The sequence below is a fragment of the Colletes latitarsis genome, unplaced genomic scaffold (assembly GCF_051014445.1).
Source record: "Colletes latitarsis isolate SP2378_abdomen unplaced genomic scaffold, iyColLati1 scaffold0002, whole genome shotgun sequence".
NCBI classification, from domain to species: domain Eukaryota; kingdom Metazoa; phylum Arthropoda; class Insecta; order Hymenoptera; family Colletidae; genus Colletes; species Colletes latitarsis.
Window position 1 is genome coordinate 40,868,498 of NW_027488365.1, and position 13,446 is coordinate 40,881,943.

A 13,446-nucleotide genomic window follows, 5' to 3' on the forward strand; every position below is an offset into this window, starting at 1 on the left:
TAGTAAGCCTCCGCCGCCGGCGGCCAAGGTAAAGGCCGCGAAGGTCGGGAAGGCACGACCGGGTCGTCCCCCCAAAACGGCAGCGGTGACGCTGACCGTTGCGCAGGGGGGCGACCTGACCCTCGCGGAGGCGATGCGGCTCGCCAGGGAGAATATCTCCCTGGAAGGGCTGGGCATCGCCTCCGTGAGGGCGAAGAGGGCCGTGACCGGGGGTCTCTTGCTGGAGATCCCCGGTGCAGAAGGCGGCGCGAAGGCGGATCGTCTCGCCCAGAGGCTCCGGGAGCAGCTGGGCGAGCGAGGTGTCCGGGTCGCCCGGCCCACGAAGCGCACGGAGATGCGCATTTGTGGGCTGGACGACTCGGTCAGCGCACAGGATGTGTCCCGTGCCCTTGCGAGGGCGGGGGACTGTCCTGTGGAGGACCTGCGGATCGGAGAGATCCGCAGGTCGCCCTCCGGCCTCGGGTCGGTGTGGGCCCGGTGCCCCCTCTCCGCCGCCCGTAAGGTGGCGGAATCCGGGAGGGTGTTGGTGGGGTGGGTTTCGGCGCGAGTGGAAATCCTCGCGCCGCGCCCGCTCCAGTGTCACCGCTGCCTCGAATTGGGGCACGTGAGGCAGTGGTGCACCTCGCCGGTGGACCGCAGCGGTCAGTGTTACCGCTGCGGTGCCAAAGAGCACCGTGCGAGCCAGTGCTCGGCGGCCCCCCACTGCCCGCTGTGTGCGGACATGGGGAGGCCAGCCGATCACAGGGTGGGGAGCAAGAAGTGCTCCCCCCCCTCCCGGAAGGAGAGGAAGAGGCGGGCTGCACCGGCTCCGGTGCCGAGGGCGGTGGCATCGTCCTCCATGGAGGTGGACGGTGCTACGGGGACGGACGGCCGGGAGGAGGCTGGCGCGGCCATTAATTAATGCCGCCCCGCCTCCTCCTCCAGGCCAACCTCAACCACTGCCGCGCGGCACAGGACTTGATGTCCCAAGTCCTCGCGGAGTGGGGGGTTGGCCTGGCGGTCGCCGCCGAGCCGTACCGCGTCCCTGATCACCCTCATTGGGTGGGCGACGCGGACGGCTTGGTGGCGACGGTATGGGGAGGGGGCGACGGGTCCCCACCGTTCTCCTTGTTGGAGCGCGGTCGGGGATTCGTCGCCGTGGACTGGGGGGGAGTCGCTGTGGTGGGGTGCTACATTTCGCCCCGTAGCGGTCACGCTGCGTTCGAGCTGTACTTGGCCGAGGTCGCGGCATGCGTGCAGCGCTACGCGGCCCGGCCGGTGCTGGTCCTGGGGGATTTTAATGCCAAGTCGGTGGCTTGGGGATCCCCCAGGACCTCCGTTCGCGGCGGGATCCTGGGCGATTGGGCGGCGGGGCTCGACCTCCGGGTATTGAACCGGGGGTCGGAGAACACATGCGTGCGGCGATATGGGGGGTCCATCGTGGATGTTGGATTCGCGACCCCCAACGCCGTGCGCATGGTGTCGGGTTGGCACGTGGTCGCGGGGGCAGAGACACTCTCCGATCACCGGTACATCCGGATGGAGGTCTCTGCCGCCGCGAGTGCATCCCGACACGGCCGCCTGCGTGGCACCCCACCACGCCGCTGGGCGCTTCGGCGCCTGGACAAGGACGCCCTGATGGCAGCTGCCCTCGCTGCAACTTGGCCGCAGGGAGCGGCCGAGTTGCCGAGCATAGAGGGGGAGGTCGCCCGGCTCGGAGCATTGGTCGCGGGTATTTGCGACGCGGCGATGCCTCGGGTCGGGCGGGCTTCTCCTCGCCGAGCGGTGTACTGGTGGTCGGACGCGATCGCGGAGTTGCGAGTCGCGACTGTCCGCGCCCGACGCCAGTACACCCGCGCGCGCCGTCGTCAACGTACAGACGACGGCGTGGCGCGAGCGAGGGCAGCTGATGACCTGTATGGAGCATACCGCGTGGCGCGGGTTGCTCTGCAGGTCGCCATCAAACGGGCCAAGACCCAGGCATGGAAGGAGCTCCTCCAGACCCTTGATGACGATCCATGGGGGCGCCCATATAAGGTGGTGCTGAATAAGCTCCGCCCGTGGGCGCCCCCCGTCACCGAGGGTCTTGACCCCCGGCTGCTGGAGGACGTGGTCAATACACTCTTCCCAATTGGGGAGAGGGGACCGCGTCCTCCGGCGGCGGCGGCTGTCCCAGTGGAGTGGACGGCCGAGCTGGGGGTCACGCAGGAGGAGCTGGCAGCGGCCATCAGACGGCTCGGGGTTCGTAACACGGCCCCGGGTCCGGATGGTGTGCCCGGCCGGGTTTGGGTCTTGACCCAGGGCGTCTTTGGGGCCGACCTCAGGCGGTTGTTCGACCGCTGCCTGAGGGACGGGCGATTCCCCCCCAGTTGGAAGGTGGCGAGGATGGTCCTCCTCCGGAAGGAGGGTCGGCCCGCGGAGTCTCCCTCCGCATACCGGCCCATTTGTCTCCTCGACGAGGTGGGCAAGCTCTTCGAGCGTGTGATTGCTGCCCGCCTCGTCGAGCACCTGTCGCGGGGTGATCCCGGTCTGGCCGACTGCCAGTTCGGTTTCCGGGGGGGCCGATCGACTATCGACGCGATAGGTCGTGTGAGGGCCCTCTCGGAGGCGGCCGTCTCCCGGGGAGGGGTGGCATTGGCAATATCCTTGGATATTGCCAATGCCTTTAACACCCTCCCCTGGGAAGAGATAAGGAGGGGACTCGAATATCATCGAGTCCCCCCTTGTCTCAGGGCGGTCGTCGGGGATTATCTCCGCGGCAGGTGGATCGAGTATCCGGGCCGGGATGGTGATATGCGGAGGGAGGTGTACTGCGGTGTTCCGCAGGGGTCGGTCCTCGGGCCACTCCTGTGGAACATCGCGTACGACTCGGTGTTGCGGGCCGGCCTCCCCGACGGCGTCAGCACGGTGTGTTATGCGGATGACACACTGGTGCTGGCCGTCGGGGCGCACTGGGGGAGGGCCATGCGTCGCGCGGAGGAGGGGTCGCAACGCGTCGTCGACCGGATCAGGGGGATGGGGATGACGGTGGCGGTCCATAAGACCGAGGTGATTGCGTTTCATTCACCTCGGCAGGATCCGCCACCCCCTCTGATTCGGGTGGGTGGGGCTGACATCGAGGTGAAGCCCCAGATCAGGTATCTAGGGCTGATCCTCGATAGCCACTGGCGTTTCGAGAAGCATTTCCGCTGCCTGGTCCCCCGGTTGGAAAGGATGGTTGCGGCTCTGAGCCGGATCCTGCCCAACCTGGGGGGCCCGGCGGGCCGAGTTCGTCGCCTCTATGTGGCAATGGTCCAGTCGGTGGCCCTATACGGGGCCCCCGTCTGGGCGGACGACCTGGCTGCCTCCCGGCGCAGCATGACTATGCTGCGTCGGGTGCAGAGGCGCATGGCGCTCAGGGTCGTCCGCGGGTATCGGACCATGTCACATGAGGCGGCGACGGTTCTAGCGGGGATGCCGCCCATGGACCTGCTCGCGCGGTCGCACGCGGTGATGTACCGGCACCGCGTCGACCGTCGCGCGGGGGTGGGGGCGGTCCCGGGCGGGCAGGAACCTGCTTGGGGCGATTTGAAGCGCCAGGCCCGGCAGTCCGTGTTGCTCGCGTGGCAGGAGCGGCTGGCTCTGCCAACCGCGGGGCACCGGACTGTCGGGGCGGTTCGGCCACTCCTGAAGGAGTGGCTGGACAGAGGCCATGGCAGCCTCACCTACCGGATGGCACAGGTATTTTCCGGGCATGGCAGCTTCGGAAGATACCTGTGCCGGATAGGGAAGGAGCCGACGGCGCGTTGCTGCCACTGCGACGCTGAGCAGGACACGGCGGATCATACCCTGGAGGTATGCCCCGCGTGGGAGGGGGAGCGCCGTGTCCTGGTCGGCGTCGTCGGGCGGGATGTCTCGCTGCCGGGCGTGGTGCGCGCCATGCTCGGCAGCGAGGAGAAGTGGAGGGCCGTGGCCTCCTTCTGCGAGAACGTAATGTTGCAGAAGGAGGCCGCGGGGAGGGAGCGCGAGCTTCAGCGGCGCGCTGAAGCTCGCGCTCGTGCGGTGGCCCGAGGTCGTCGCCCGGTCGCGAGGCGTCGCGGGCGGCCGCCTCGGCGTGGCGGATGACCTAGGCTGGGAGGGGGGTCCTGAGGGGACCCTCCTCCCGCCAGGCGGCGCCGGGTCGGACCGGTTGGGGGTAGGAGTGCCTCCCCCTACCGGTCCGACGCAAGGGGAGGCACCCTCGGCGGTCTGGTGCGGCCATGAACGCCCGGCCGCCGAGGGGTGGAAACGGGGTCGCGGGCGGTTGCGAGTTGGGGCTCGCAGCCGCCACTAAACGCGGCCCCGGGACGGATAGCGGCGGGATGGAGTGGCCCCGTCCCGCCGCTATGAGGCAGTGTGTCTACTGGTGGGACCGATTGTCCCCCCGGGGGATGGGCGCGAAAGCGCGGGCACGGGGAGGATACCGGAAGAATGCTTCGAGCGATTCCCGGTATCCTCCCAAAGCGTGCCGAAGGGTCACCGTGGGGTTTTTAGTGGGTAGGTCCCGCGCCTGTCGTTGTACGGGCGCGGGGAATCCCACACACGCCTCCCACCTCTCCCCAAGGAGGTGGGAGGGAGTCTTTCGAAGATTTTCCCCACGACAAAAAAAAAAAAAAAAAAAAAAAAAAAAAAGTTAGTAACAAAACGGTATGCTAGTAAGCAAGCAGCAGGCTAGTAAGGAAGCAGTAAGTTAGTAAGGAAGCAGTAGGCTAGTATGCAAGCAGGAAGCCTGAAAGCATGCAGCAAACCAATAACCAAGCTGCAACCTAATACGGAAGCACTAAGCTAAAAAGCAAGCAAAGGGCTAGTAGGGAAGCAGATAGCTATTAAGCAAGCAGTATGCTAGCTGGCAAGCAGTAAGCTAGTAAGCGTGTAGGAAGCTAGTAGGCAAGCAGTAAGCTAGTAATCAATAAGTAAGCTAATATGCAAGCTGTAAGCTTGTCTGAAACCAGTCAGCTAGTAAGCAAGCAGTAAGCTAGGAAGCAAGCAGTAAGCTAATATGCAAACATTTAGCTGGTAAGTAAGCAGTATGCTAGTAAGCAAGCAGTAAGCTAGTACACAAGCAGTAAGCCAGTAAACATGGAGTAAGCTGGTAAGCATGCAGTCAGCTAATAAGCGAGCAGGAACATAGTATGCAAGCTGTAAGCTAGTAGGCATGCAGTATGCTAGTAAGCAAGCAGTAAGCTAGAAAGCAGGCTGTAAGCTAGAACGCATGCTGCAAGCTAGTAAGCAAGCAGTATACTAGTAAGCAAGCACTAATCTAGGTAGCAAGCAGTAGGCTAGAAAGCAAGCGGTAAGCTAGCAAGCAAGCAACAGGCTAGTAAGCATGCAGTAAGCGTGTAAGTTAGCAGTAAGCTAGTAAGCAAGCTGTGAGCTAGTAAGCGAGGAGGTAGCTAGAAAGGAAGCAGTAAGCTAGTAAGCAAAAAGTAAGCTAGTAAGCATGCTGTATGGTAGTAAGCTAGCATCGGGCTAGACAGAAAGCTGTTAGCTAGTAAGCAATCAGTGGGCTAGGAAGCGAGCAGGGAGCTAGTGAGGAAGCAGTATGCTACTAAGCAAGCAGTAAGCTAGTAAGCAAGCTGCAAGCTAGTAACAGAGCAGTATGTTAGTAACAACGACGTAAGCTAGTAAGCAAGCAACAGGGTAATAAGAATGCAATTAGCTAGTAAGCAAGCAGTAAGCTAGTAAGCTAGTATGCAAGCAGTAAGTCAGAAACGAAGCAGTAAGCTAATAAGGAAACATTAGTCTTGTAAGAAATCAGTAAGTTAGGAAGAAAGCTGGAAGGTAGTAAGAAAGCATTTAGCTAGTAAGCAAGGAGTAAGCTAGAAAGTAAGCAGCGGGCTATTAAGATTGCAGTTAGCTGTTGAGCATGTAATAATCTAGTAAGTAATCAGAAAGCTTGTAAGCAACCAGTAAGTTATTATGCAAGCAGTAAGCTAGTAAACAAGCAGTGAGCTAATAAGCGAGGAGGAATCTAGTAAGGAAGCTGCATTGTAGTAAGCAAGCAGTGAGCTAGTAAGCAACGAGTAAGCTAGAAGCAAGCTGTAAGCTGGTAAGAAAGCAGTTAGCTAGTAAGAAAGCACTAAGCTGGTAAGGAAGCAGTGAGCTTGTAAGCGAGCAGGGAGCTAGTAAGGAAGCATTATGACAGTAAGCAAGCAGTAAGCTAGTAAACGAGCATGGACCCAGCAAGAGAGCAAACTGCTAGTAAGTTAGCAGTAAGCTAGTAAGCAAGCAGTAAGCTAGTAAGCAAGCAGTGAGTTAGTTAGCAACCTGTAAGCTAGTAAACAAGCAGCAGGTTATTATGAAAGCAGGTAACTAGTAAGAAGGCAGTGGGCTATTGCGCAAGCAGCAAGCTAGTAAGCATCGAGTAAGCTAGTAAGAGTGCACTGAGCTAGTAAGCGCGGAGGAAGCTAGTAGGGAAGTAGTTTGATAGTAAGCAAGCTGTAGGTTAGTTAAGCAACCGGTAATCTAGTAAGAAAGCAGTAAGCTGGAAAAGAAGCTGTTAGCTTGTAAGCAAGGTACAGGCTAGTAAGAAAGCAATTAGCTAGTAAGAAAGCAGCGTGCTAGTAAGCAAGGAGTAAGATAGAAAGCAACCAGTAAGGCAGTAAGCATGCAGTGATCTAGTAAGCGAGGAGGAAGCCAGTAAGGACGCAGTAAGCAAGCCGTACGCTAGCAAGCGAGCAGGGACCTTTTAAGGGAGCAGAATACTACTAAGCATCCAGTTAGCTTGTAAGCATCCAGTAAGCAAATGAGCTAGCAGTATGACAGTAATCAAGCTGTAAACTAATAACCAAGCAGTAAACTAGTAAGCAAGCAGTAAGAATGTAAGCATGCAGTAAGCTGGTAAGCAAGCCGTGAGCTAGTAAGCGTGCACGGTGGTAGTAAGGAAGCATTATAGTAGTAAGCAAGCAGTAAGCTAGTAAGCGAGCATGGGCCCAGTAAGAATGCAGAATGCTAGTAAGCGTGCAGTAAGCTAGAAAGCAAGCTGGAGGCTAGTAAGGATGCAGTTAACTATTGAGCAAGCTGTTAGCTAGTAAGCAAGCATTAAACGAGTAAGCTAGCAGTAAGCCAGTAAGCAAGCAGGAAGCTAGTATTGAAGCTGCATGTTAGAAAGCAAACAACAAGCCAGTACGCAAGCAGTAAGCTAGTAAGTGAGCAGGGACCTAGTAAGGAAGCAGTAAGATGGTAAGCAAGCAGAAAGCTTGCAAGCGAGCAGGATCCTAGTTATGACGCAGTATGCCAGTAAGCAAGCAATAAGCTAATAAGTATGCATGGACCTAGTAAGAGAGCAGAATGCTAGTACGCTAGCAATATGCTATTAAGGAGCCAGTATGCTAGTAAGCAAGCAATAAGCTAGTAAGGAAGCAATAAGCTACAATGCAAGGAACAGGCTAGTAAGAAAGCAGTAAACTAGTAGGCAAGAAGTGAGCTAGTAAGCAAGGTGTAAGGTAGTAAACCAGCATTAATGTAGCAAGCAGGCAGTGAGCTAGTAAGCAAGCAGGAAGCAGGTAAGGAAGCACTAAGTTAGAAAGCAAGCAGATGGCTTGTTAGCAAGCAGTAAGGGAGTAGGCTACCAGTAAGCTAGTAAGCAAGCAGTAATCTAGTAAGCAAGCAGTGAGCTAGTAAGCAAGCAGAAAGCTGGTAAACAAGCAGTGATCTAGGAAGCGAGCAGGGAGCTAGCAAGGAACCAGTAAGCTAGTAAGACAGCAGTAAGTTAGGAAGAAAGCAGGAACGTAGTAAGAAAGCAGTTAGCTAGTAAGCAAGCAGTAAGCTATTAAGCAAGCAGTAAGCTATTAAGCAAGCTGTAAGGTTGTAAGCAAGCAGTATGTTAGTAAGAAATCAGTATGCTAGTAAACAAGAAGTAAGCTAGAATGCAAGCTGCAGGCTAGTAATCAACCAGTTAGCCCGAAAGCAAGCGGCAAGCTAGTAAGCAAGCAGTAAGCTAGTAATCGAGCAGGGAGCTAGTAAGGGTGCAGAATGCTAATAAGCAAGCAGTAAGCTAGTAAGCAAGCAGCTGGCTAGTAAGAAATCAGTATGCTACTAAGCAAGCAGTAAGCTAGTAAGCAAGCAGTAAGCTAATAAACAACCAGTAAGCTTGTAAGCAAGTTGAAAGCTAGTACGCAGGCAGTAAGTTTGTAAACAAGCAGTAAGGTAGTAGGCAACCAGTAAGCTAGTGAGGAAGCAGTAAGCTAGGACGAAAACAGCAAGCTAGTATTCAACCCTCTGGGTCTGTGTCCGGCAATCGGCGGCCGCAGTACGTGGCGTAGCGACCCCGAGGTACCTGATGCTTAACACACCGTAAGCCTGTTGGTCGTCACAGCAACCCATCCACAATTCCTTCTTTGGTTTTGTGAATGGTTCGTGACGGCAGGAGGAACGGGGGCCTTGGCTTAGCCGACCGTGCCGCGATTATGGCGACTCTATAAAATCGCCCTCGAATCCTAAGCTATGGTGCGCGGCGATGGGATGCATGGTTGGGGGAGAAAGCTCAATCCCAAGCGGCCACCTCCGCGGACACATCTTTTTTTATTTTTTTTTTTTTTTGTCGTGGGGAAAATCTTCGAAAGACTCCCACCCACCTCTTTGGGGAGAGGAGGGAGGGTTGTGCGGGATTCCCCGCGCCCGTAACACGACGGGCGCGGGACCTACCCACTAAAAACCCCACGGTGACCCATCCGCACGATTTGGGAGGATACCGGGAATCGCTCGAAGCATTCTTCCGGTATCCTCCCCGTGCCCGCGCTTTGCGCCCATCCCCGGGGGGGACAAACGGTCCCCCCGGTAGACACACTGTCTCATAGCGGCAGGACCGGGCCACTCCATCCCGCCGCGATCCGTCCCGGGGCCGCATTTAGTGGCGGGCTGCGAGCCTCAACTCGCAACCGCCTGCGACCCCGTTTCTACCCCTCGGCGGCCGGGAGCTCATGGCCGCTCCAGGCCACCGAGGGTGCCTCTCCGTGGGCCGAACCCACCCGGTCCGACCCATCGCCGCCTGGCGGGAGGAGGCTCCCCTCAGGGCTCCCCTCCCAGCCAGGGTCATCCGCTGCGCAAAGGCCGCCGCCCGCGACGCCTGGCGCCCGGGCGACGCCCTTTTTTTTTTTTTTTTTTTTTTGTCGTGGGGAAAATCTTCGAAAGACTCCCTCCCACCTCCTTGGGGAGAGGTGGGAGGGGTGTGTGGGATTCCCCGCGCCCGTACAACGACAGGCGCGGGACCTACCCACTAAAAACCCCACGGTGACCCTTCGGCACGCTTTGGGAGGATACCGGGAATCGCTCGAAGCATTCTTCCGGTATCCTCCCCGTGCCCGCGCTTTCGCGCCCATCCCCCGGGGGAACAATCGGTCCCCCCAGTAGACACACTGCCTCATAGCGGCGGGACGGGGCCACTCCATCCCGCCGCTATCCGTCCCGGGGCCGCGTTTAGTGGCGGCTGCGAGCCCCAACTCGCAACCGCCCGCGACCCCGTTTCCACCCCTCGGCGGCCGGGCGTTCATGGCCGCACCAGACCGCCGAGGGTGCAACTTGTAAGCTACTAGGCAAGCATTGAGCTGGTAAGAAAGCAGCTAGCTAGTAAGGAAGCAGTAATCTAGTAAGGAAACATTATGCTGGAAAGCAAGACGCAGGCTAGCAAGAAAGCAGCTAGTTATTGTGCAAGCAGTAAACTAGTAAGCAAGCAGTAAGCTAGTAAGCGAGCAGGAACCCAATAAGGAAGCAGTAAGCTAGCAAGAAACAAGTAAGCTAGTAAGCAAGCAGCAGGCTAGTGAAAAAGCAATTAACTTGTAAGAAAGCAGTATGCTAGTAAGGAAGCGGTACGCTAGTACGCAAGCAGTGAGCTAGTGAGCGAGCAGCAAGCCAGCAAGCAAGCTGCAAACGAGTAAGTTAGCAGTAAGCTTGTAAGCAAGCAGTTCCACGCACCCGTTTGGTTGTCCAGGCGGCAGGGGAGGTGAACCCCTACGTGGCGCGTCCCCAGGGGGCGGATAGGGGTAGCCACTAGGATGGCATGCGGGGATGGGGTCACTAACCTGAGGAGGCTGGTGGCCGCATCCTCGAATGCTTTGCGTGGGCGAATGTGTGTGTGAGTGGCCCGGGGCATGGGATATTTGCCGCGGGTGTTACCTAAGGCTGCAGGTTGGCCCGTTGGCTGCGGACGAGTCGAGCGGCCAACGTGGCCACCCAGTCGGCGGCTTAGTCCTATGTCACGGGGCCGTGGGCGATGGTGACCAGGCGCCTGCGGTTGAGTGGGAATGCGGTGGGAGGAGTGCCTCCCACCGGGAGGGGCCTGAAAAGGCACGACGCGGCGGGGGAATCTGTGATGTCTCACTAGAGTTCCCGGTCCCCCGCCAGGCGTCTGAGGATGGTCACCGTGGGGTTTTAGTCGGTAAGAGTCCGACACTACCCGCCAGCCCGCCCTTTGGTTGGGCCCGCGGATGTCCATGAGGATTTCCCCACGTACAAAAAAAAAAAAAAAAAAAAAAAAGTAAGCAAGTAATCTAGTAAGCAAGCAGTGAGCTCGTATCAAAGAAGTTGGCTAGTCAGAGGTTGGCAGCAAGGTAGTAAACAAGCAGTAAGCTAGTAAGCAAGCATTATGCTGGAAAGCAAGCAGCAGGCTAGCAGGAAAGCAGCTAGCTATTGTGCAAGCTGTAAACTAGTAAGCAAGCAGTAAGCTAGTAAGCGAGTTGGGAGATAGTAACAAAGCATTAATCTTGTAAGCAAGCAGTACGCTGTTGAGAAAGCAGATAGCTAGTAAGGAAGCAGTATGCTAGTAAGGGGCCGTGGCCTCCTTCTGCGAGAACGTAATGTTGCAGAAGGAGGCCGCGGGGAGGGAGCGCGAGCTTAAGCGGCGCGTTGAAGCTCGCGCTCGTGCGGTGGCCCGAGGTCGTCGCCCGGTCGCGAGGCGTCGCGGGCGGCCGCCTCGGCGTGGCGGATGACCTAGGCTGGGAGGGGGGTCCTGAGGGGACCCTCCTCCCGCCAGGCGGCGCCGGGTCGGACCGGTTGGGGGTAGGAGTGCCTCCCCCTACCGGTCCGACGCAAGGGGAGGCACCCTCGGCGGTCTGGTGCGGCCATGAACGCCCGGCCGCCGAGGGGTGGAAACGGGGTCGCGGGCGGTTGCGAGTTGGGGCTCGCAGCCGCCACTAAACGCGGCCCCGGGACGGATAGCGGCGGGATGGAGTGGCCCCGTCCCGCCGCTATGAGGCAGTGTATCTACTGGGGGGACCGATTGTCCCCCCGGGGGATGGGCGCGAAAGCGCGGGCACGGGGAGGATACCGGAAGAATGCTTCGAGCGATTCCCGGTATCCTCCCAAAGCGTGCCGAAGGGTCACCGTGGGGTTTTTAGTGGGTAGGTCCCGCGCCTGTCGTTGTACGGGCGCGGGGAATCCCACACACCCCTCCCACCTCTCCCCAAGGAGGTGGGAGGGAGTCTTTCGAAGATTTTCCCCACGACAAAAAAAAAAAAAAAAAAAAGTATGCTAGTAAGCAAACACTAAGCTAGTAAGGAACAACTAAGCTAGCAAGCAAGCAGCAAGCTAGTTCGAAAGCAGTTAGCTAGTAAGCAAGCATTAAGCTTGTAAGTAAGCTGTGAGCTAGTAAGCAAACATTAAGCAAGAAAGCAAGCAGCAGGCTAGTAAGAAAGCAGTAAGCTAGTAACAAAGCAGTAAGTTAGTAACAATGCAGTAAGCTAGTAAGCTAGCTGTAAGCTAGTAAGCGAGCAGGTCGCTAGTAAAGAAGTAGTAAGCTAGTAAGCAAGTATTAAGTTAGTAATCAAGCAGTGAGCTTGTAAGCAAGCAGTAAGCTAGTAAGGAAGCAGCGAGCTTGTAAGCAAGTAGAAAGCTAGTGACCAGGCAGTAAGCATGGAAGCAAGCAGTAAGCTAGTAAGCATGCAGTGAGCTAGTAAGAATGCACTGTACTAGCAAGCAAGCAGTACGCTAGATGGCTAGCAGCAAGCTAGTAAGCAAGAAGTAAGCTAGAAAGCAAGCAGTGAGCTAGTAAGAGAGGAGGATGCTAGTATGGATGCAGTATACTAGTAAGGTAGCTGTAAGCTAGGGAGCAAGCAGCAAGGTAGCATGCAAGCAGTAAGCTACAAAGCAAGCAGCAGGCTAGTAAGCATGGTAGTAGGCGAGTAAGCTGGTAGTAAGCTAGTAAGCATGCAGTGAGATAGTAAGGAAGCAATTAGCTAGTCAGAAAGCAGTATGCTACTAAGCAAGCAGTAAACTTGTAAGTTAACATTGAGCTAATAAGCGAGGAGGAAGCTACTAGGGAAGAACTATGCTAGAAGGCAAGCAGTGAGCTAGGAAGCAAGCGGCAAGCTTGTCAGCAAGCAGGAAGCTAGTTAGGAAGCATTCGGCTGGTAAGAGAGTTGTAAGTTAGTAAGAAGGCGGTAAGTTAGGATGAAAGCAGGAATGTAGTAAGAAGGCAGTTAGGTAGTAACTGAGCAGTAAGTTAGTAAGAAAGCAGTTAGCAATTGTGCAAGCAGTAAACTACTAAGCAAGCAGTAAGCCTGCATTGAAACAAGCAACAGTCCAGTAAGCATGCAGTAGGCGAGTATGCTAGCAATAAGCCAGTAAGCATGCAGTGAGCTAGTAAGCGAGGAGGAAGCTACTAAGGAAGCAGTATGCTAGTAAGCAAGCAGTATGCTTGTAAGCAACCAGTAACCTAGTAAGCACGCAGCAGGTTAGTCAGAGTGCGGTTTGCTAGTAGGAAAGCAGGATACAAGTAAGCAAGAAGTAATCTAGAATTCAAGCAACAAGCTAGTAAGCATGCTGTAAGCTATTAAGGAAGCGGTATGCCATTAAGCTAGCTGTGACCTAGTGAGCTAGGAGGAAGCTAGTAAGCAAGCAGTATTCAGGTAAGCTAGCAGTAGGCTGGTAAGCAAGCAGTGTGCTAGTAAGCATGCAGTGAGCTAGTAAGCGAGCAGGAAGCAAGTAAGGGAGCGATATGCTGTGACCTGGTGAGGGTGAAGAAATCTAGTAAGCAACCAGTAATCCTGTAAGCAAGCAGTAAGCTTTTAAGCAATCAGTGGGCTTGTGAGCGAGCAGGGATCTGGTAACAATGCAGTAAACCAGTAAGCAAGTAGTATGCTGGTAAGTAGGCAGTTACCTAGTAAGCCAGTACTGAGCCTGTAAGCCAGCAGTAAGCTAGTACGCAAGCAGAAAGCAAGTAAAGAAGCAGTAAGCTAGAAAGAAAGCAGGGGTCTAGTGAGCAAGCAGTAGGCGAGTAAGCTAGCATTATGCTAGTAAGCCAGCAGTATAATAGTATGTGTTTAAATATCGCATGAGTCCGAGACGCAGAAACTCGGCCGCGATGCCCGTATCTATATTGAATTCGCGTAATTCTAGATGGTTGTGCTGACATGGAAATTTTCCATCGTTCAGATTGGTATACCGCGGCTATTTACGTGTTTTTTCAGGCTAGCTTCACTGAAATTCTCGAGTTTTGGAGCAAATTCTAGGAAT